Source organism: Halichoerus grypus, chromosome 2 (assembly GCF_964656455.1).
Source record: "Halichoerus grypus chromosome 2, mHalGry1.hap1.1, whole genome shotgun sequence".
NCBI lineage: Eukaryota > Metazoa > Chordata > Mammalia > Carnivora > Phocidae > Halichoerus > Halichoerus grypus.
In genome coordinates this window covers 33,836,421-33,861,097 of record NC_135713.1, presented here as the reverse complement: position 1 = coordinate 33,861,097, position 24,677 = coordinate 33,836,421, and the positions used below count along the sequence as shown (strand labels likewise).

The 24,677-nt window shown below is 42.1% G+C and overlaps 1 long non-coding RNA gene across 1 annotated transcript; it reads right to left on the bottom strand.

The window, feature by feature from the left end:
- Positions 1-13,920: 13,920 nt before the first annotated feature.
- LOC118519633 (uncharacterized) lies at positions 13,921-19,819 on the bottom strand. The gene is made up of 2 exons (XR_004909264.2): positions 19,339-19,819; positions 13,921-14,784 (listed from the first exon to the last, which is right to left on the bottom strand). It is a non-coding gene; the product is annotated as an uncharacterized LOC118519633 (long non-coding RNA).
- Positions 19,820-24,677: the final 4,858 nt, after the last annotated feature.

Here is a 24,677-nt window from a genome sequence, read left to right as displayed (position 1 = left end):
GAAAAATATGTCTCATTTTGTTGTTTTTATGGGTGTTTAAATAATTTTGAATAACGTCAAGCATTAAGAAAATGTGTATAAGCCTTTTTATTTCTGTGAACTACATGTTCATATCCATAGCCCATTTTCCCATTGGGTCACTGGCCTCTTCCTTATTGATATACAAGATCTCTTTATATAACAGCCCTTTGTCTGTTGTTTATTGTCTTACAAATGTCCTCTTTCCCACACACTAGGTTTTTTTTTTTTAAGATTTTTATTTATTTATTCATTTAAGTAATCTCTACACCCAATGTGGGGCTCAAACTCATGACCCTGGGATCAAGAGTTGCATGCTCTTCTGACTGAGCCAGCCAGGCGCCCCCTCCCACACACAACCTTTTGTCATTTGTCTTTTATTGAGTTTTACTTTTCCATTATGGAATTTCACTTTTTTGTACAGTCAAATTTTTCATTCTTTTCTTTTTGGTTTCTGAGTCTTGTTTTATGCTTATAAAGTCCTCCCCTGCCCCAAAACTTGAAAAAAAAAATCTGCAATATTTCCTTTGGACACTTTTATATTTAATTCTTTACATTAGATACTTAATACATCTGAAATTTAAAGCTTCAATTTAATTTTCTTCCACATGGTTAACCAGTTGTTTCAGAACATTCATTGAATAATCCACAGTTTTCCCTGATGTAAAATGTTAACTTTATTATATATTAAATTCTCACAAGCATTATACATATATATATGTATACACACACACACACACACACACACACACACACACACACACACACACAGTATATTTTAACATCCAGAAAGGCTAGTTACCCACCATTGCTCTCCTTTTTAAGATTTTCCTGGGGGCATTCTTTTTGTTTTAACTAGATTGAGATAGTATTCTGCTCTATGATTCCCAATTTATTGACTAATCTAGTTAAGTCACCTAACTTCTGTGCCTCCGTATACTCAGTGTATACTTACCATTGTTATCACAATGATACTGGAATGAATTTGGATTATGTATGTATCTGGAAAGCATGAATGCTAAAAAAGAAAACAGTTATACATTCAAGTCTGAAAAGGAAACTAAAATGTTAACCAGGAATAAGAAATTCAGTGCGAGGGAAATTCCCTACTTTGGCTCTAGGTTCAAACTCTGTTCCCACTGATTAGTCCTGTGTTTTTTTCTTCCCTGTTTACTTTGGCATATCTGATGCCCCACCCTATCACATGTTTAACTACAGAGTATAAATCATGAAACCACAGCCTGGCTTCATGATTTATGAATTTCTCATAAATCTTCATGATTTTCTCTCCTAGAAGCCACCTCGGCTGGAAGATGTTCTATCTTGTTTCTAAAGGAAACAGATTTCTGAAATATCACACATACACACACACATACACACTCACTCACTGCCCTTGGTCCTAGTTTCAAGCCTATAAATCTTCTGATGACATATATTTTTATCACTAATCATCCTCCATGCTTTAAGGAAAACTCCATGTCTAATTTTTTTGTTTTCTATATGGCATAGAAAACAATTCCTTCTGAGAAACAAACATTTAAAATATTATTATGAATTAGGCTATAGATACTCAGAAAAGAACAAAAGTACCAATTGTAGACTTCTGTGGCCACACTGGCAAGATTTTGCCCATATAGTGAAGGCCTGCTTATTTGAATAATCCAATTCCTTATTCATTCAACAAACTAAGCCTCTAGTATTTGTTGAGCACTGAACCAGGCACTGGGATAGAATGATGAATAAAATACAAGTCCTGCCCTCACTGAGCCCTACTCTGCTGGAGGAGAGAGGCACACACATAGGTGTTTACAATACTGTGAGATAACTTGGCAATGTATATTAAAAAGTGATTTAAATGGGCATACCCGGGGTGCCTGGGTAGCTCAGTCGGTTGAGCAGCTGCCTTCGGCTCAGGTCATGTTCTCAGGGTCCTGGGATCGAGCCCCGCGTCAGGCTCCCTGCTCGGCGGGAAGCCTGCTTCTCCCTCTCCCTCTGCTGCTCCCCCGCTTGTACTCTCTCGCTCTCTCACTCAAATAAATACATCTAAAAAAATAAATAAATGAGCATACCCTTTGAGAAGTTCCATTTCTAAGAATTTATTTAAGAAAATATTGAGATGAATGAACAAAGCACATAGGACCAATTATTATTGCATCTCCATAATAGTAATAAACACTAGAAAGGTACCATAACCAAACTACCTAAATAGCCAGCATTTGGGGAAAATCAAGGAAATAAATTATAGCGAAACCACATGATTGAATACTATTAAACCACTGTAAGAAAAAAAAATTATAGATCTGTAAGTATGGCTATAGAAGACTATTCCTGATCTGTTAACTAAAAATAAATCTCACAAAATAGGAAGTGTTATATGACTCTATTTTTCTAAGAATAAAATATACTACTTAGAGACAAATGAAAAATATCTAAAAGGATATACATCCAAATGTTAAAGAGTTCGTATTTGATGGACTACTTGGTTATGAATGATTTTTATATTTTCATATAATAGATTGTTACATATATAATTATATATTAACATAAATAAAAATGATATTTTATATCGATATAAGTATTTTACAAAGAACTTTTTTTTTTGAAGATTTTATTTATTTATTTGACAGAGAGAGACACAGCAAGAGAAGGAACACAAGCAGGGGGAGTGGGAGACGGAGAAGCAGGCTTCCTGCCAAGCAGGGAGCCCGACGTGGGGCTCGATCCCAGGACCCCGGGATCATGACCCGAGCCAAAGGCAGACGCTTAACGACCGAGCCACCCAGGCCCCAAGAACTTTCTTTTTAAGTCAGAACGAAAGTTTATAAAAACATAAGGTATTGAGTACAGTAACAGTGATTAAACAGGCATTCTTTCACAAACGTGAGTGAAACACCTTCTATGTGTCTGGCCTGGGCTGCACTTGGGGGAGGCAAAGCTAACTGGAACTTTCCTGCTCTCAAGGTGCAGCCTGAAGACTAGACGTAAGAAAGCAAACAAGGAGGGCAGGAAGATGCAGAGTGACATTGGAGCTGTGCCTTAAAGAATGAGGAGTTTTCTAGATGGGATGAGAGAATGGGAGAGGATGCTTGTTCCAGGCAAGGGGAACGAGATCAGAGAAGAAACAGGAAAATCAGGGTTGCTGTGGACAGTTGTTCAGTTTGTGCACTGTGGAAGGCAACCTGCTGAGAAAGGACTGGGGGGTGAAAATACAGGGTGTTTGCGTGTTTGCTCGCCAAGTCATACACCCGAGTTCCATTTTCCCAGAGGAAGGGGCACACCCTCCCCCCTTTTTATAGAGAAAAGGAGCTTCTTTTTTTTTTTTTTAAGATTTTATTTATTTGAGAGAGAGAGCACAAGTGGGGGGGGGTGCAGAAGGAGAGAGAGAAGCAGACTCCCCACCGAGTAGGGAGCCTGACGTGGGGCTCCATCCCAGGACCCTGGGATCATGACCTGAACCAATCATGACCTGAGCCTAAGGCAGACGCTTAATTGACTGAGCACCCAGGTGCCCCGAGCAAAGGAGCTTTTGTTTCTGCAAGTACCTTCTGCTTGTCACGCTGTGGGTCCACCCAGAAAGGGACACCTTTTTCTATTTACACGAGGTGCACTGAGGGGGTCATAGGCCTTGCACAAGAAAGTCTTTAAATCCTGACTTGGGAGAGAGACCAGAGGACATAAGCGCCCTGCCATGTGCTCTCCAGAACCATTTTAAAGCACATAATTTGCTTTATATCATCAGAGCTATCATTGCAGGACACTGGAAAACTGTACAAAGTACTGGAGAAAAACATGTAGGTAAAATTTTCAGCCTCGCCTGAGTATGTATCAAAAGCCTTTCAAATAACTATAGCCTTTAACTATGCAGTCCTGCTTTTCAAAATTTATTCTGAAGAATCAGCATAAAGGTTTGAATTATAGAAGTGATCCGATGAGGAATTATTGATGATAGTGGGGAAAAAATCCACAATCTAAACGTTCAGTATTAAGAGGTGGGTTCAATAAAATACAATACCCCCGAATTATGAAATACTAAACTATGCAACAGTTAAAAAGCCTGGGTGGTTCAGTCGGTTGAGTGTCTGACTCTTGATCTCAGCTCAGGTCTTGATCTCAGGGTCGTGAGTTCAAGCCCTGCACCGGGCTCCATCCTGGGCATGGAGCCTACTTAAAAAAAAAAAAAAAAAGCATCTTTTCAAGCTGGTTCATTTCCAGACTGGGTAAAACATCCCTGCTCTGAGTACCCTAAGCACTTGCCTGTATTGGCACTTAAAAGACTATCGTTATGGCTTGCTTAATAATCCGGTCCTCCCTGGGGCGCCTGGGTGTCTCAGTCGTTGGGCGTCTGCCTTCGGCTCGGGTCATGATCCCAGGGTCCTGGGATTGAGCCCCACATTGGGCTCCCTGCTTGGCAGGAAGCCTGCTTCTCCCTCTCCCACTCCCCCTGCTTGTGTCCCCTCTCTTGCTCTCTCTCTCTTTCTCTGTCAAATAAATAAAATATTAAAAAAATAAATAAAAAAAAATAATCCGGTCCTCCCTGTGCTAGGGACCATGGCCCCTTTGCCATCTGTCTAACACAACATCTTGCACATAGGAGAGTCCCAGTAAAAGTTTATCCAATGTGTGAATGACTAGATCTTCATGGAAAACTGGAAGGATATGCACCAACATAAGAAAGCTTATCTGGATATCTAAACGTTTTTCTTCCTTATACTTTTTTACAAGCTCCAAATTTTCTAAAATGGACCTAATATTCTGTAGTCAGAAAAGATAGCATACAATTACTAAACATAGTAACTCAGAGCGTGCCATGAAATACTTGGAGCCCAGTTTTTTGTGTTTTTTTTAAGACTTATTTATTTATTTGACAGAAAGACACAGCGAGAGAGCGAACACAAGCAGGGGGAGTGGGAAATGGAGAAGCAGGCTTCCTGCTGAGCAGGGATCCCGATGCGGGACTCGATCCCAGGACCCTGGGATCATGACCTGAGCCGAAGGCAGACGCTTAATGACTGAGCCACCCAGGCGCCCCTGGAGCCCAGTTTTTAGTATGAGCTCCCTGTTAGGCTCTGTCCTGTTTCATCAAATCCATTATTTACAAATCAGAACTCAAATAACACGTATATTAAAAGGTGATTTTTCTCAACACCAGAAGATTCATGGAAGGGGGTCCATTAAACTGTAAATTCTTCTAACACATGTTGACATCATTTCCTTTTTTTTTTTTTTTTAAGATTTTATTTATTTATTTGACAGAGAGAGAGAAAATAAGCAGGGGGGCGACAGGCGGCGGGAGGGGGGGCAGGAAGCAGGCTCCCCACTGAGCAGGGAACCCGATGCAGAGCTCCATCCTAGGACCCTGGGATCATGACCTGAGCTGAAGGCAGACGCTTAACCGGCTGAACCACCCAGGTGTCCCTGACATCATTTTCAAAATAGTCCATCTATCTACTTATTTTCAAGACAAATCTTCAAGGGAAGTTCACTGGCTTAATTTTATTTTGTGAAAGCTACTGTTTAGAAATCTTCATCCTCCTAATCCACTGGTCATTTTACCTAGAGCATGGATGGTATCAAGTATTTTTATGAAAGTCTGAGGTTTATACTTTACTTTTCTTTAAGGTGAAACGATTTGCTTTTTCCTGGTAAAATTTAAAAGAGAATTTTTTTTTTAAGATTTTATTTATTTATTTGAGAGAGAGAGAGAGCATGAGGGGAGAGGGTCAGAGGGAGAAGCAGCCTCCTCGTTCAGCAGGGAGCCTGATGTGGGACTTGATCCCGGGACTCCAGGATCATGACCTGAGCCGAAGGCAGTCGCTTAACCAAATGAGCCACCCAGGTGCCCTAAAAGAGAATTTTTTTAAAGTTTGCATCCTGGCATCCTTAGCCAGGGATGTTTCACAATGGAAAACACAAAACCATATTTAGTTTTAGGTTGTCCTCAAACTGTTTCATTCTATGGCTCTACCCTCTAACTATCCCCTAGGTCCTAAAGGTATACATTTCCCAGGCTTCTCCTCATTTGGTTTTGTAGAAGCTCCAAGCCCATATAAAAATATTTGAATAATCAAAGTTGTTCTGATCTCACTCTTTTTTTTTTAAATAGATCTTATTTATTTATTAGAGAGAGAGAGCGTGCGTGAGAAAGGGAGACCATGAGCAGGGGGGATGGGCAGAGGGGAGAGGGAGAGGGAGACGCAGACTCCCCATTGAGCAGGGAGCCCAAAGCAGGACTTGATCCCAGGACCCTGGGATCGTGGCCTGAGCCGAAGACAGACGCTAAACTGACTGATCCACCCAGGCGCCCCTGATCTCTCTCTTTTGAGGCTCCTACCCAGTTAATTCTCTTCTGTGTGTGCCTAGTGAACAGCCTGTCACACACACACATACCCCATAACTGTAGCTTGCACCGTGTACTCCCCAGGCAAAAATTCCATCCTTCCATTTGCCCTCACTCCAATCAAACTGATCTGCCCAGCATGCCTCTCATTCTCGTTACATAACAGTACAGCATAAGGTTTTCCAGTGGTTTATTGGTTCCTGCTGGTGGGTGTCAGGCTTGCCTTTTAACAGCAGGCTGACATAACAGCCTTGCCCCAGGCTGTCGTTCTAATAATGGTGGTAATTTCATGCCTGTCTGCCATACCACCATCTCATTGCAGTGGCCCCCCGGGAAGAAGTGGGAAGGAGAGGGAAAACGCTAACCCTCTGAGACAACTCAAGGAGGAGCCCCAGTGTTGTCCAAGTGTTTGCATTTCTGTCCCTATGCCTTCTTCCTGGCAGGCCCTTGGTGACATTCCCTACCAGAAGAGCAGGCACGTGGTGAAATGGAAACTGTCCCATCAAATAGAGAAGCAAATAAGAACACAAGGGTAAGTACATTGAGCCCAGCCTTCCTGTTAGATTAAAATGGAGCCCAGCCTTCCTGTTGGATTAAAAATCTCTCTGGGTTATCCAATAGTCACCCTTCATTTTATCTGAACAGAGGCTTTTTTTCTACTGTGGAGAAGCAGGTCACCTCCACAGGTTCTCTGTGCTCTATTACCTAGACCTGTGGAAGGGTCCCCTTGCTTGTGGCAGAGTCTGGAACTGCTGCTCGGCAGGACTGGGTCATTCAGGCCGCCATCTTTGCCTAGACCCACGTGCTCCAAAGCTCCCTTTTCCTAGTTTACTATAACTCCAGTCCTTTTTCTTTTTAATTTGCTTCTCTTTCTTTTCAAAAAATTTTATTTATTTTTTAAATTGAAGTATAATTAACCTTCAGTGTTATATTAGTCTCAGGTGTACAGAATGTTTCTCAAGAATTCTGTACATTACTCAGTGCTCATCATGGTAAGTGTGCTCTTAATCCCCATCACCTATTTCACCCATCTCCTTACCCACCACCCCTTTGGTAACCACCAGTTTGTTCTCTATATTTTAAGAGTCTGGTTTTTTTGTTTGTCTCTTATTTTCTTTGTTTGTTTCATTTCTTAAATTCTACACATGAGTGAAATCATATGGTATTTGTCTTTCTCTGACTGATTTATTTCATTTAGCATTATACCCTCTGGATCCATCCGTGTTGTTGCAAATGGCAAGATTTCATCCTCTTTTATGGTTGTTCTTGATGGTGACATTGGAGCTTGTTTAAGTACATCTTGACAGCTGGAGGGACAATTCTGACCTCTAGCCCTTGACCTTACAAAGCAACTGCCCAATGCAAATATAATGTAACCTACATATATGACTTAAAATTTTCTGAGTAGTTATATCAAAAAAGTAAAAAGAAACAAGTGAAGTTAATTTTAATAGTATTTTATTCAACTCAATATATCCAAATACATTTATACCCAATTGCATTTCAGCATGTAATCAATATGAAAATTATTTATGAAATATTTTATATTTTTTGTACTAAGTCCTTGAAATCTGGTGTGTATTTTGTGCTCACAGTGCATCTGAATTTGGACTAGCACATTTCAAATGCCCAGGGGCCACATATGGACAAACGCTACTGCATGAAACCGGGCAATTATAGAGGAAGTATGGCAGGATTTTGGAGATTGTCCAGCCTGACTCCTTATTTACAGAAAAGTTAAGTATATAACTCTGAAGTTATGCAACCAGTTAGTAAAAAAAGCGGGATTAGAAGCCAATTATCTTCACCCTACCCTACAGTCTTATTCTTGAAGCTGATTCACAGCAAAGCTGGACTAGAACCCAAACCTCCTTAGGCCTGCTCACACCTGCTCTGGACCTCTCTTTTTTACCAGGCAAGCCTAGAGGGAAGAAGCCTTTCTACCTGTCTTACTTTCCTCCTAAATAGACTAACAGCTCCACTGGAAGCAATTTGGCTGTAAACCAAGACCAGAGTGGGGTTGAATTTTTCATATCTTTCCACCAGATAATGTTTTTTTTATGACTTGTCACCCTTGTCCCCGAAACCAGAAACTCATAGTTTCACCAAGCCACTTAAAAAACTCTGATTCCTTTAGGCAGTGGTTCTCAATAGAGGTGTCCATCAGAATCACCTATTCAAATGACTGGTCCCCCTCTCCAAATCCTGATGTATAGGTTTGTGGAGGAAGTCAAGTAGATCACTATTTTTTAATGGTTCCCAAGTGATTCTGATGCACACCCCCAACTCACAATGACCTCACCAAGTGCCAAATCCCTGCTGATGTTGCCAGACCTTCAGGTGTCTGACACTGTTGACCTTGCCAGACCAGACAGGTTGGGTCTTAAGAAAGAACCTGGTCTCAAGGAAAGAAACATGAGATAGGTACCCCAGCACCTCCGGGGGCGGGGCTTCCTGCTTCCTTTTCCTCCACACGCTCTGCTCCCAAGGCCACCTCCAGCCTCATTTCCTGATCCTCCAGCCTCTGCTGCAGCGCAGCCCCGGCTGGTGAGGCAGGCAGGAATGCAGCAGACAGGACTCGCTCTCGTGGCCTTGGCTGCCTGTGTGGCCCTTCCCTCCTCAGAAGGTGAGTGGGGGTGCTGGCTCTCTAAGCCTCCAGTGGAAAGAGGGGCTGCTGCCTCCCAAGATGGAGCTGGAAGGAGTGAGGTGCTGGCGGCAGTTTGGGGCAGGAAGTTCGATCTCTTCAGGTAGGAATTTCCAATTATCTACAAGAGAGCAGCGTAGGTTTAAGTTCCTGATCTTCAAGAAGGACAGAACCTCATTTGAACAGGCATATTAGTAATTTGCCACATGGAGGATGAGATCCTTCCATACAGCAACTTTAAGCTGTGTTTCCTTTTCTGACAACAGTATCTTAGAAAACCCCCAGGTAGAAGTTGGAGGAAAGCCCTTATTATTCCTCTGTCTCCCCCCTCACCCTAGCCTGCTACACTGGATACAAGTGTGCATGTTCCTACAGGAAACACAGACGTGACCTTCTGGGTTAGGGGTGTGGTAAGCAACAAAGTCAGCCCTGTGGATGCTGCAAACCAAAACTTCAATCTGACATTGAAAAAGGGATGCAGGAGAGGCGCGGCTGGGTGACTCAGTTGGTTAAGCCTCTGACTCTTGATTTTGGCTCAGGTCATGATCTTGGGGTCTTGGGGTCGTGGGATTGAGCCCCACTTGGGGCTCTGTGCTCAATGGGGCATCTGCTTCTCTCCCTCTCCCTCTGCCCCCTTCCACTGCCTTCTCTCTCTCTCTCTAAAATAAATAAGTGGGTCTTGGGGCGCCTGGGTGGCTCAATTGGTTAAGCGTCTGTGTTCAGCTCAGGTCATGATCTCAGGGTCCTGGGATCGAGCCCCACGTCGGGCTCCCTGCTCTGTGGGGAGCCTGCTTCCCTCTCTTCTCCCTGCTCCTGCTCTCTCTCGCTATCTCTGTCTCTCTCTCCAATAAATAAATAAAATTAAAAAAATAAAATAAATAAATGGGTCTTTATAAAAAAAGGGATGCAGGATAGAGGAGATCGAACCATACAAGTTATATCAAAGAGAACTTAATTTGTGAATTGCTAGCATATATATGGAGATTATAACTGCATTTGGACCAGAGGCAATGTTTGCTACTGTACTTAGGAAAACCTAAACATAAGTACTTATTACTTGACTGATTTGACTCTTATCCCCTTTATTCTGAATAGATTCTCTAAATCCAGAACAGAGGTGAGATATAAGTTTTATTTGGTCTGCTTTAGAAAACATTAAGCCAACATTTAAAAACTGACAGATTTCATGTACACATTCTCATACAGACACACAAACTGGATTTTTTAAAGCTTCTCTTGAAAAATCACAGCTGGCCACAATGGTTCCATGTTCCCTGGCAAAAACTGGCTGGAGCAGAGTAGCCTCTGTCCGCTGAAGTTGGCTCTCATCCTATTAACTGCCTGGTTCCTACAGGTGTTTGTTTAGGGGCCCCAGTAGAGTGCACCAGTGTACTGGGTTTTATATGAGCACGGGAAAAACTCTGGGTGATCTCTTCTTCACTTCTATCAATCTGTCTTATCAAGACAAAGACGCAGGTGTGTCATCTTATATGTTTCTGTAAAAATTTTTCCAGAAAAATTCACCATGGAAGTTTTAGGATTCGCTTTCACGGTCTCTCAAAGGTTTACCTGCTAAGGCTTTAGTCCTAGTTTTGGCAGTGCAAATTTTATTTTTTTCACATAAAACTTTTAAATAAAAGTGTATGTTTCTCCCTTCCGCTTCCTGACCTGTTTCCAACTGTCCCCGCAGCAGCCCCCCTCCGGGAGGGGAGGGAGAGAAGGGCGGGCGGAGGGGCAGGGGAGGTGGGGGTGCCCCCGCCGCACCCAGGACCCAGGGCCAAGCTTCGCGGGCGACCCAGTCCTGGCAGAGAGGGCGGGACCGCAAAACACAGAGGGGTTTGAAAAAGAAACGGTTGGTGATGGTAAGAAAGAAAGAGAACCGAGGAGACCCCGCGGTGGCCTTCTGGGTTATTCCCAGGGCTTTTTTTCCTAAGGCAGTTTGCGCCACCGGAAAATCACAGTGTCCTCTGCCATTTAAAGACAAGCAATGCCTGAGAGCAGCTGTGGAACCGAGAGGGGCAACCAGCTGCTTTCCAGAAAAGACTTCCGCGGACTACCTCTGTGTCCCGCGTGCCCTGTGGGAGGCTCTACGGGATTCCGGCCTGGGACGGGGAGGGGGGCAGGGAGGGGGGCATACTGAGCAGGGCAGGGAAGGAGGAACAGGTAGCTTTGGCAGTCGTCACAGGCTGGGGCTGGGCACCGGGAAGTGGTCTGTGCCCGCTGGAGACTTTGAACTACATTTTGTTCTTACAGGCATCACCCGTTCCATTATCTTACTGTTGCTGTAAGTGACCATTTTATTTTTATTTATTTATTTATTTTTTTAAAGATTCCATTTATTTATTTGACAGAGACACAGCGAGAGAGGGAACACAAGCAGGGGGAGTGGGGGAGAAGCAGGCTTCCCGCTGAGCAGGGAGCCCGATGCGGGGCTCGATCCCAGGACTCTGGGATCATGGCCTGAGCCGAAGGCAGACGCTTAATGACTGAGCCACCCAGGTGCCCCCGTAAATGACCATTTTAATGTTAGGGCTCAGTAATTGGCATTCCCTAAGTGTTGTGCATAAATCAGGAAGCAGTTGACTTACCTGTAATTAAAAGGCTTGGATTTCACCCAAAGGTAGGAGGGCAAGCTCTCTAGCTGCTGACGTGGCTGCTGGCTCCCAGAACTCAATGCTGAGTCCATAAAAATGTCTATCATCCATCCTCAGTGGCCCTGAGCCAGATGATTCAAAGCCGCAGTCTGGGGCTTTGTGGGCCTGGCGTTTTTAGTCTGTACGTGGAGACTAAGGCTCCGCTTGTGTGCGGCAGATGCAAGCTGGCGGATTTTGCTTCGGAACCCAAACGGACTTCTTTCTGACAACCTATTTTCTCAGAGTAGGATGGCTCCTCCTTACACAGACTCTTGCTAGGGACTTGCTGCTGGCATCTTTTTTTTTTTTTTTTTAAAGATTTTATTTATTTATTTGAGAGAGGGAGAGAGAACGAGCAGGGGGGTAGGCAGAGGGAGAGGGAGAAGCAGAATCCCCGCTGAGCAGGGAGCCCCGACTGGGGCTCAATCCCAGGACCCCGGGATCATGACCTGAGCCAAAGCCAGGAGTCACCCATTCAACTGACTGAGCCACCCAGGCGCCCCCAGGGGTTTTTTAAATGTCCTTTCTATGTCTGGAGAAGCAGAATGATATAACAGCAGTCTTCTCAAATCTGAGTCATATATGGGCCCCTTTAAAGGAAAACATTTTTACTCTCAATGATGACCTTTATATTATTTTACTATGTTACTTGATATATAAACATGAGACCAGTTATGAACGCCCAAATAAATTTAAATTTTACATAAAAACACAACTACAAAGCCAAGAATATGTCAATATAATAATATTAATTTAAATTAATAGTTAATGTTTGGCCAAAACTCACATCATCATTCCAAACATGAATATAGCACTGATTCTTAAGATGCAAATTTTGAGTTTTATGTGCATATACTACCGTGTTCAGAATGAGAAGTGCTTTATCCCCACGACTTTTTTGTTTGAACCACAATGATATAACTGAGTCCTCCCTTAGCATGAATGCGTTATGAAATTCCAGTCTGTTCTTTTCTGACTGACCTAGGACAATTAAGCTAGGGTCTCACTTGATAACAACACTAGCATAAACAAGCAAAATTTAAATGTCCTGAAAGTACTCTTTTAAGATGGTCTTCCAGAAGATCCAGAACGTGTCTATTTAAAGATTATGATTGAGATGACGTACTAAGATTTAGGAATTGTCTGTAGAGCTCATGAACCCTGAGAACACACCCAGAGGCCCCCTCCTATGAAACCCAGTTTGAGAAACACTGGCAAGACTGGGAAGAGTCACTTTGGACTCCAAAAAGCCAAGTCAAAATTCTAAATACATGAACTTAAGAAATTACTTAATCGCTCTGAGCCCATTTTCTTAATGGTGAAACAGGAATAATAATGCCTCTCTTACCTAGTTATTTTCATGATTAAATGAAATAACATAAGGAAAGTGTTTGGCATAGAGGATGTGCTCAATAATAGTTTCCAGGGCACCTGGGTGGCTCAGTAGGTTAAGTGTCTGCCTTTGGCTCAGGTCATGATCCCAGGGTCCTGGGATCAAGCCCCACATCAGGCTCCCCATTCAGCGGGGAGTCTGCTTCTCCCTCTCCCTCTGCTCCTCCCCTTGCTTGTGTGCTCTCTCTGTCAAATAAGTAAATAAAATATTAAAAAAAATAATAGTCTGTTTCCTTCCCTTTCCTCTCACCAGGTTCTATCACCAACTTTTTAAATTAAAATTATGAAAAGTCACAAAAATCAAAGAATTTAATTCCTAAAATTATAAAAATTATAAAAGTAACAAATAGTGTAAATTTTTAAAATAGAAAATATAGAATAAAAAATGTGAAAGTCCCCCTTCTCCATTCCTTTCATCCCTCTCCTCTATCCAGAGATAAGAACCCCTCTGGGTTCTCTGTATCCTTCCAGAACTCTCTCTATGCATTTGCAAATATGAACCCACACACATTCACACAGATTTTTGAAAACATAAAAAGGAAAACTATCTACACATTACCTACTATTTTCTTCATTTAATTTCTTTTTTTAAAATTTTATTTTGTTATGTTAATCACATTACATCATTAGTTTTTGATGTAGTGTTCCATGATTCATTGTTTGCGTATAACACCCAGTGCTCCATTCAATACGTGCCCTCTAATACCCACCACCAGGCTAACCCCTCCCCCCACCCCCCTCCCCTCTAGAACCCTCAGTTTGTTTCTCAGAGTCCATAGTCTCTCAAGGTTCGTCTCCCCCTCCGATTCCCCCCCTTCATTTTTCCCTTCCTACTATCGTCTTCTTTTTTTTTTAACATATAATGTATTATTTGTTTCAGAGGTACAGGTCTGTGATTCAACAGTTAAAGATTTTTATTTATTCATTTGAGAGGGAGAGAGAGAGAGAGCACAAGCAGGGGGAGCAGGAGAGGGAGAGGGAGAAGCAGACTTCCAGCTGAGCAGGGAGCCCAATGAGGGACTCAATCCCAGGACCCTGGAAACATGACCCGAGCCCAAGGCAGATGCTTAACCAAAAGAGCCACCCAGGTGCCCCTCCATTTAATTCATCATAGATAAGAGTACAGCTATTTAACACACAGTCATTTTTAAAAATTTGGATCATTCATCTTATAGGCAACATACAAACTTCTGGGAATAGTTTGGAATATTGAAGTTCCATTTATTCATTCATTATCAGCGAGAGTCTTATTAAGAGACAGAAACCTGATAAAAAATTTGAACAGGGTAAGTTTAATATATCAAATTATTAACTATAACAAGACATAGGCTAGAAGGAGGTAAACAGAACTCTAAAGAGTATAGGGATGGGTAGGGCTGATATTGGTAGAGCTGAAGTGGAGTTTTCAAGGGAAGAGATCCTGTCCCCCTTCCCTGCCCAGCTGAGATTCAGACCGTGTTGGAGAGGGCACAGCCGCGGCTCACCGAATGGCCAAGAAATCCCTTGGTCTGCCCTCCAGTGTGCAGGGGGCAAGTTCTTCATGGGGAGGTGTCCCGCTGGAGACATTCTGCCACCAAACTGCCTGGGCGGGTGCTGCTAGCTGTCCTGAGCTACCAGAGCGGGGGCCAGAGAAGCTGCAGCCCGGCGGGAGTGGGGCGGCATGAGCCCCCTGGGGAGGAGCACCTGCAGCCTGGAGGAGAACCCCTTCTCGCTGCAATGCATTCCAGTGTCCTCCATGACGGAGCTTAACATCAGGCCAGCTGGTGAAGGGAAGATATTTAAAGGGCTCATGTTACTTTCACAGAACTAGCAATTAAGGATGAATTTGAAGCTGAGGGGCAGTAAATGGACAATGGGCACATTTTACAAACACTTAATATTGACACCTGGATACCTACTATGGGGCAGGCAATGCAGTTTTGTTTCTAATTATTATTATTATTATTTTTAAAGATTTTATTTATTTATTTGACAGAGAGAGTGCACAAGCAGGGGGAGCGGCAGGGAGAGGGAGAGGAGAGGCAGGCTCCCTGCTGAGCAAGGAGCCTGATGCAGGGCTCGATCCCAAGACCCTGGGATCATGACCTGAGCCGAAGGCAGACGCTCAACGACTGAGCCACCCAGGCACCCCTTGTTTCTAATGATTGAGTGTTTACTATTTGTCACTTTGTTCTAAGCACTTAAGTATATAAAGCCATGCAATCTTCATAACACCCCTATGAGGTAGGTGCTATCACCACCCCCATATTACAGATAAAGAAACAGAATTAAGTAACTCATCCAACATAAGCTAGTAAGTGGTAAAGCCAGGAACTGAATCTGGTTGGTTGTCTCCATATGCTTTACTACTGTGCAGTAATGCCTTTCAGCATGTCCCTCTGGCACAAAATTATCCCCATCCCCTTCAGGACTATCCCCCGACCACTCCAAGTGTCCATGCTGTGAGAAGTACTAATGACCAAATGTCTTCACATTAAGGTAAAGAAAAAGCCTCATTCACTCTTCATTACCAAACATTATCCCATGGTTCCAAAAAGTATCTGGGAGGATATTAATTGGGCATAGCAATTTCGTGCATCATTGCTTGGTGAGTCCTTCCTGCGTCCTCGATGCTGGCAGTGGACACCTTCATCTGTAGGCATCCGTAGTGTGATGTGGCTCCGTAAGGTGAAGTCCACTAGGACAGGGCAATGTAACCTTAACCAAACACATTCAAAACATTATCTTTATTTATGTATTGGCCTTCTTAAATGGCACTCACAAACTTGAGATGCTGATAGCAGGCAAGTGAATCTTTCTTACTGTTTTTATCTTTATCCTGGGAATCCTTTCTCCAATAGTAGCATAAACCTTTGCTTTGTTTCTGTTTTACTATGTTCTATAAAGCGTTCTTTATACCAGTGTTTTTCAAACTGCATTTCTAATAAGCCCTCAAACGATGCCACTGCTGCAGCTCTGGCAATCACACTTCGAGCAGCAAGAGACTACACAGCTCAGTAAGAGGGGAAGCTGGTTCATCGCTCTGTAATAACAGGATCATTTCCTTAAAACCCTGAATCTAATTTTTATATCATGAATTTGATGTGCAGTGTTTTAGCATTAATCTTAACAGATCTTGAGCAGGAAATTTTTAAAGCCTTGATACAAAATTGGATTTTTGTATCAAATTGGATACAAAATTGTCACAGACAGAACCAAATCGGGGACAGACATTCGTGGCAAATGACCCACCCAACTCTCTGAATACTGGAAATATTACAATAACAAAACTCAAAACCAACAGAATCCATAGCAATAACACTTTAATAAGACAAACAGTAATACTTTTAATTGAGATACCAATATCTTTATTATTATTAAATATAATTATTAAATTATTAATTATATTGGATTATTAAATTATTAATTATATTATCAAATTATTAAATATAATGGACAAATGATTTATCATATTGAGTTGACCCCTAATTACTTGAGTGATGGTGGAGGGATAATGTTTCTGAAAAGCATGTGTAATTTAAGGACATTTGGGACATAAGACCTTGATCAAATATAGGTAATCTTATTTCCTAAAAAAAAAAAAAGGAAAATTATTTTAATAGCATTAAAAGCCTTAAAACAAGATACAATGAAATTAAGACAAAAGAGCTTAGTTCAGCTCAAGAGACATTTATTTAGCATTAATACCAGGTACTATGCTATGTAGTGTGGGTACAAATATATACTGAGGGAGCTCACAGTCAAAAGACAGTCAGAAACTCTTAATTTTATATATGGTAATGACAGGAAAGCACAGGATGCTGTGGGACCAGAGATTCACATAAGAAAACAGCAAGACTGGGAAAAAGGAGACAATTAATGACATCTTGAACTTGGTCATTAGTTAACAGGGATCAAAAGGGGGGAGACAAATCTGAGAAATGTTAGAGTAAAATATACAGGAGTTTGTGACTGGCTGGGGGAGTACAGAAGGAGGATGGAATGACACACGGGTTTCTGGGTAGCAGTAAATGACCATTATGTGAGATGAGAAAAGGAAAGGAACAGATTTTCAGTGGTAAGAAATAATACCTTCAGTTTGGGATTTATTAAGTTGGGGAGTCTGTGGAATATTCAAGTGTATGTTCAACAGCAGTTGAATATATGTCAGAATTATTGGGGTAGAGGCTAAAGCAGACAAAGATATCTTAAAGTTACTGACACAGGTAGTAATTCAAAGCATGAGAAGATGTGAATGGACAGAAGAGTGGAAGGTCAAGGATGGAACTTTGAGGAATGCTAACTATCGAGGAGAGGGCAAAGGAGGAGGAGTTCAAGAGCAGAGAACGGAATTTCTCAGTATTAGGAAAATTAGGAGAGATTAGTGTCTTGTCAACCAGGGATATGGAAAATTCCCAGGAAGGACTGGGTACCAATGTCACATGCGGCAAGGAGGCCCTGAAAGATTAATGTGAGACAAACATCTGCTTTTGGAGGCATCCTGAGGGCAGGTACTTTGACTAATTTTTGTGTATTTAGTGCCTAGAACAATGAAAGACACAAGGTAGGCACTCCACAAATGCTTATGGAATTTTATTGACCTGGTAATCACTTTCATTAGTAAAATAATAAATTTACTCAAATGATTCAAACTCAAAAACTTTTGTGAGATGGTACTGATATTTTCCCAAGGGAGTTTTTCCTTAACCTAATCCAGGCTAAATTTTCAGTAAAAAATAAAATAAAGGAAATGTAGAAAACTCATCAATCCAATGAAGGAAAGGAGGAAAAAAATGATAAAAACACAAAATAAGGTGGGTAAGTAAATTTAACCAAAAGGTTAGTGTTACAGGATTAATATCAGAAAAGTAGAATTTAGGCAAAAACTTGCAATAGGACTAGAGGAATGTTACAGAAGGATAAAAAGTGTTAGTTCAGGGGTGCCTGGGTGGCTCAGTCGTTGAGCGTCTGCCTTTGGCTCAGGTCATGATCCCAGTGTCCTGGGATCAAGCCCTACATCGGGCTCCCTGCTCCGCGGGAAGCCTGCTTCTCCCTCTCCCACTCTCCCTGCTTGTGTTCCCTCTCTCGCTATATCTCTCTCTGTCAAACAAATAAATAAAATCTTTAAAAAAATAAAAAAATAAAATTGTAGTAAGGTTGATCCTTGAACATCCCAGGGTTAGGGGCCCCCACGTCACCATACCCTAATGGAAAGTCCCCACATAACTTGACTCCCCCAAAACTTAATAGCCTACCATTGACAGAAAGCCTTACCAATAACATAAACAGCTGATAAATACATATTTTGTATGCTACATGTATTATATACTATGTTCTTAAAATAAAGTAAGCCAAAGAAAATGTTAAAATCATGAGGCAAATATATCTAGGTCACTATTTATCAAAAAGAAATCCCTTGGGTGCCTGGGTGGCTCAGTCGTTAAGCGTCTGCCTTTGGCTCAGGTCATGGTCCCAGGGTCCTGGGATCGAGCCCCGCATCGGGCTTCCTGCTCTGCGGGAAGCCTGCTTCTCCCTCTCTCCCTCCCCCTGCTTGTGTTCCCTCTCTCGCTGTGTCCCTCTCTGTCAAATAAATAAATAAAATCTTAAAAAAAAAAAAAAGAAATCCCTTATAGGTGGGCCCACAGTCTAAACCCATGTTGTTCAAGGGTCAACTGTATTTTATTCATCACAAACTTTTTTGTATAAACTTTTATTTTTAAAAGTATTGCCTAAAAATATTATTTAATCTCAATTACTGAGTTTTTTGGGCACCCATTTAAATTTTGCCCCTGATGCACCTGGGTGGCTCAGTCCGTTAGGAGTCTGCCTTGGGGGCACCTGGGTGACTCAGTCGTTCAGCGTCTGCCTGCGGCTCAGGTCATGATCCCAGGGTCCTGGGATCGAGCCCCGCATCGGGCTCCCTGCTCAGCGGGAAGCCTGCTTCTCCCTCTCCCACTCCCCCTGCTTGTGTTCCCTCTTTCAGTGTGTCTCTCTCTGTCAAACAAACAAACGAGTCTGCCTTCAGTTCAGGTCAGGATCCTGGGGTCCTGGGATCCTGCCAGTGGGCTCCCTGCTCAGTGGGGAGCCTGCTTCTCCCTCTCCCTCTGCCCCTACCTCCTGCTCATGCTCTCTCTCACGCGCGTTCTATCTCAAATAAGTAAAATCTTAAAAAAAAAAAAAAAATTGCCTGCAAGGCTAGTGCCTCACTCCAATCCCGGGTGTGGACAGAAGGATACTTGTGCGTATCTGAAAATATAACCCCAAGTGATATACTGCAAAATCGTAAGAAAAAAATCTGACATAATCGCGACAATAGTGTAAGATTTTTAACATACCCGCATCAGAAACTGACTGATCAATCAAAAAACGACAATTTCCCCGCAGCTCTATGAAGGGCAGGCGTTAGTAGGCCAGGCCGGTGCTGGGCGCTCGGGGCCCTGTCCGGCCACCCAAACGCGCCCCTAGGACTCCGGGGCAGAGGCGGGACTCCGGCGAGCTCTCAGGCCACGCCGAGCAGGTGCACGCACTTCCTCCAAGCCTTCCCGGAAGAGGCCAGCGCTCGCGGGCGACCATGGCCCCTCCCCTGGGCGTATTCCTTATTCTACGTGGGCCGTTTCTTCCTGAAGGTCCTCTCCCTGCGCCGCGCGCACCACCCAGGGGCTAACAGAAAAGTCGCCGGGATGTGGCCCCAGTATACGAAGAGAAACACCACCCGCTTCTCGTTGCAGCCGCTCTGGCTTGGGCTCTGGCTTGGGCTCCGGCTCGGGCTCCGGTTCCAGCACCAAGTATCCCGCTCCCAGCCTCTCCTACTCCACGGCCGCCATGACCGCAGACACGTGGGCGCGACAGCCGTAAAGCGCCCCGACGTCGTGCTTTTGTCTTTTCCCCCATCTTTGGTTTTGGTTTAGTTTCCTCTGATTTTTCTTTTCTAGGTTCTTGGGGAGAACGCTTAGTTATTTTTCGTGAGTGTGTTTTAAATAAATGCACTTAGGCTAAATTTACATCCCACCCGATATAATAAGTAGTACTTCCATTTTTTGGAGTAAATATTTTGTGATTTTTTTTTTCTTTAACCTATGAATCGAATACAGTTTTTAGTTTCAAAACATATTTGTAAGTTTATAAATATTTTATATAATATTTAGATCCAAACTTTAAAAAAAATTAAAAATATTTATTTATTTGACAGAGGGAGAGAGCACAAGCAGGGGGAGCTGCAAGCAGGAGAGGGAGAAGCAGTCTACCCTAGGAGCAGGGAGCCGGCTGTGGGGCTCGATCCCAGGACCCCCGGATCATGACCTGAGCCCAAGGCAGCCGCCTCACCGGCGGAGCTAACGAGGCGCCCCAAGATCCAAACTTTTAAACAGATACTTTGCACAGGAACCTCCTCTTCAAACACTATTAAGAAGAAGAATAAAAAAAAAAAAGCCCTAACTGCAGATAATGCTATATAATTTTGTGATGTAAGGGAGGAAAAAACCCTTTTCCTTCTTCCCTTCTACGTTCTTGACTGTGGCCCCTGTAACAAAAGACATTAAAAAGGGAAAAAGCATACAAATTTATGTAAGTTTTAGTTGACATGGGAGCCTTCATAAGGAAAGGAAGACCCAAAGGAGCAGTTTGAGTCAACGCTTATAAAGTTGGACTGAGTGGTAAATTGTGAAAAAGTAACAAGACAAAGGGACTTGGGCTAGGGCGGTTAATCATGAAAGTGACCGGGAAGATAAGGGTGAGTTTAACCGGGGTTGGTTTGTACAGATTTCTCTTCGCCTCAACTTGCCCTGGAGTGCAGTAACACCATCTCACTCCACCCAGAGGAGGGGTGAAGTGCCGCCCTCTGGTGATAAAAATGTCTTTCTTCCTCCAAGTGCAGGGAGGGCACCTTTTGCTTAAGAGTTTATCTCCTGCTTTTAGGAAGTTAGAATGCGGGGCGCCTGGGTGGCTCAGTCTTGGGCGTCTGCCTTGGCTCGTGTCATGATCTCAGGGTCCTGGGATCGAGCCCCACATCGGGCTCCCTGCTCAGCGGGAAGCCTGCTTCTCCCTCTTCCACTCCCCCTGCTTGTGTTCCCTCTCTTGCGGTGTCTCTGTCTGTCAAATAAAATCTTAAAAAAGAAAAAAAAAAAAAGGAAAGGAAAGTTAGAATGCCCTTTTTGCATTGCTGTTTTTTTAAGTTAAGTTTTTAAACTTAAGATCAGTATGCCAGAGTGGCAATTTTTGGGGTGGAGTTTTCTGAATACCTTCAGTGAAAGTAAATTAGAAATTGAAGATGAAATGGACAATTTCTTAGAAAACTAAGATACCAAGATTGACTGGAGAAGATATAGAAAACCCAAAAAAGCTTAACTATTAAAGAAATTAAATTAGAGTTGAACATATTTCCGTCAAATAGACACCAGGCCTGGATGGTTTCAGAGGTTTTACCAAGCACTGGAGGAACAGATAGTCCTCATCTTATTACAAACTCTTCAAATAATAGAATAACAGAGAAAGCTACTCAATGCATTGTTGAGATTAATATAACCTTAACACCCAAAGCATTCAAGATTCATATCAGAGGATGAAAGTATGGACTGATCTTGTTTATGAAAATAAATGCAAAAATTTAAATAAATAGCAGATCAAACTCAAGAATCATATAAAAATTAATACCTTATGACCAAGTATGGTTTATCCCAGGAGGGCAGGGAAGAAAATAGATTAATCCATCATAGTAATTTAAAATCTTTGTATTGAGTTTACCATGGGCTAAGCACTGTTCTAGGCATCTAGCAAAGTAATGAATTAAAGGAAAAAAGCCTTGGGGTGCCTGGCTGGCTCAGTCTGTAGAGCATGTGACTCTTGTTCTTGGAGTTGTGAGTTCAAGCCCCACATTGGGTGTAGAGATTACTTTAAAATTTTTTTAAAAATGAAGGAGAAAAAAAGAGAAAAAATGGAGAAAAGCCTTTCATTGCTATATAGGAATTAAGAAGGAAGAGATAAAAACATCTGTTTACCTAGAAAACCAAAGAATGTCAACTCCAAATGATTATACCTATAAAAAGCTCAGCAAAGTTGCTGGATACAAGATCAACATAAAACAATCCACAGCATTTCTACACATCAAAAATAACTAGAAAAAGTAATTTTTCCAAAAACCACAATAGCATAAAACCTATAAGGTACTTAGGAATATATCTAAGATAAGATATATAACAATATTTTATTATTTTCTTTATAAAGGTCTGGAAGGACATCAAAGAAACCCTGAATAACTAGAGAGATAATTCAACATTTATGGAGGGGAAAACAATATTTTTCAGATGTCCGGCCTCCCAAAATAATAAATAAATTCAGTGTAATTCCAACCAAAATTTCAAAGATTTTTGCAGAACTTAACAAGCAGATTCTAAAATTTATAGAAATGGTAAAGGGCCAAGAATAGTCAAGACAATTTTGAAGAACAAGTTGGGTAAGGGGACTTAATTGTGTTAGGTATTAGGATTAATTAAAAAGTCATCTTAATTGAGACAGTATGAAACTGATGCAAAGATAGGTAAATAGAGCAACGAAACAAGAGAAAGCCCAGAAACAGCCCTATGTGTATGTGGGAACACGAAGACTTAAGGGGTGTCTACACATCAGTGAGACTGGGCAGTTCCACTGTGGAAAGGCAGCGATCTTGCCAACAGAAGATCCCTCTGTACTGATACAGACAAGAGAACACACCATATTACTGAGTGAGCATTAGCAGATTTACAAGCCTTTTGAAAGTGACTCTGAAGTTAGAACAGAATTGCACACATTTTATACAGGAAACAAGCAAGAATAACTTCTTATCTCCTCAAAAAACAGAGGTTTGCACCTTGTGGCAATCCCCGTACATCCTGTGAGAGACCCTGAGCTAATTCCAGAGGCACGTTTTTACACATCTAGAGGTTCTTTGGCAGTGACCTTAGATATATAGCTATAGTATAGCAACTGGAGACTGGGTTTTAATACTTAGGGAAATTTGCCTCTGTTGCAAAAGTTAGGGTAAGAACTCAGACTCACTATGTCTCTAAGGAAACACTCTTTAAGAAAGAAGGGAAGGGGAAAATGATCTCTTTGTCCTTTATAAATGGAGAAAATAATTTTTATTTACCTCTATGGTTCTGAGATACTGGTTATCTTTATGCAAACAATTATTTTCCTGGCTCACAACATACATAAAATCTGGGTGTAAAAAGCAAAACTTTTTTTTTAATTAGAAAATACGTACTGAACACTAATTATGTCCTGGACACCACGGATATGAAAATGGATAAAGCACCGTCCTTTCAATCAAGGAGTGTAGATTCTAGCAAAGGAAATAGATCTATAAACCAAAAAATGATGATGAACACCCTATAAAGAAGTAAACACTCTAAAAGAAGTATAGGGCGCCTGGGGAAAGCCTGTTGAGATTTGATGATGGGATCTGATGTCAGGTCCCAAGTCCTCAACTGGCCACCCTAAGCTACGTTTGCGGGGGAAATTGTCCAGAAGGCTGCTTTAGTTAAGGAAAGATTCACACTGGCTGGAACTTTAGCCTCAAGCCTGGTGGGCTGGCCTCTGTGGCTGAGAACTGGCAGGCTCAGTTGCTAAAAAGCAAAGCTTTTAAAACAAAATGTTATTTTTATGACCTCCAGCTAGATAAGGATTTGCTAAATATGATATAATAGTGAACTATAAAGAAAAACTTTAAACATAGTTAAAAGATAAGCTACCAAGTGGGAGAAAATAGTATCTAATAAAAAAGATTGGAACCCAAGATATTTTAGGAATTCCTTTAAATAAATAAGGGGAGGGAAACAAACTAAAAACCAAACAAAAAAACTGGTAAAATAGGATTCAGCAATTTAAAGAGGTAATTTAATAGCCAATCATTTCACTCATATGGAAATAGCAAATTTAGGCCACATTGCGATATCATTTCAATCCCACCAGATTGGCAAAATTTTAAAGTGACATTATGAAGTGTTGTGGAGAATGTACAGAAATGGAACTTTAGGGGCACCTGGGTGGCTCAGTCGTTAAGCGTCTGCCTTCGGCTTAGGTCATGATCCCAGGGTCTTGGGATCGAGCCCTGCATCAGGCTCTCTGCTCAGCGGGGAGTCTGCTTCTCCCTCTCCCACTCCCTCTGCTTGTCTCTCACTCCCCCTGCTTGTCTCCCACTCCCCCAGCTTGTGTTCCCTCTCTCGCTGTGTCTCTCTCTGTCAAATAAATAAATAAAATCTTTAAAAAAGAAAAAGAACAGAAATGGAACTTTAATCTACTGCAGGTGGGAGTGTAAGTAGGTATAATCACTTTGAGAGCAATTTGCCAGTATCACAGGATAAGGTGCATATTTCCTCTCTGTAGCCTTCCGATTTTAGTCTATGTGCTGCCAAAGCAAGTATATCCTACAACCTAGTGATTCCATGCAGTCTGTTTTCTAGAGCAGTGGTTCTCCAAGAGTGTTCCAGAACTGGCAGAATCAGCATCACTTGGGGAGTTGTTAGATGTGCACATTTTCAGGCCTCATCCCAGATTTACTGAATCAGAAACCTAAAGTGGGGGAGAGATTGACAGCAATTGGGTTGAAAAAGCTCTCCAAATGATTCTGATGCACGTTTAATTTTGAGGACCACTGCCTTAGAGAACTTCTCATACAGCCCTGGGGGAGACAGAGAAGACC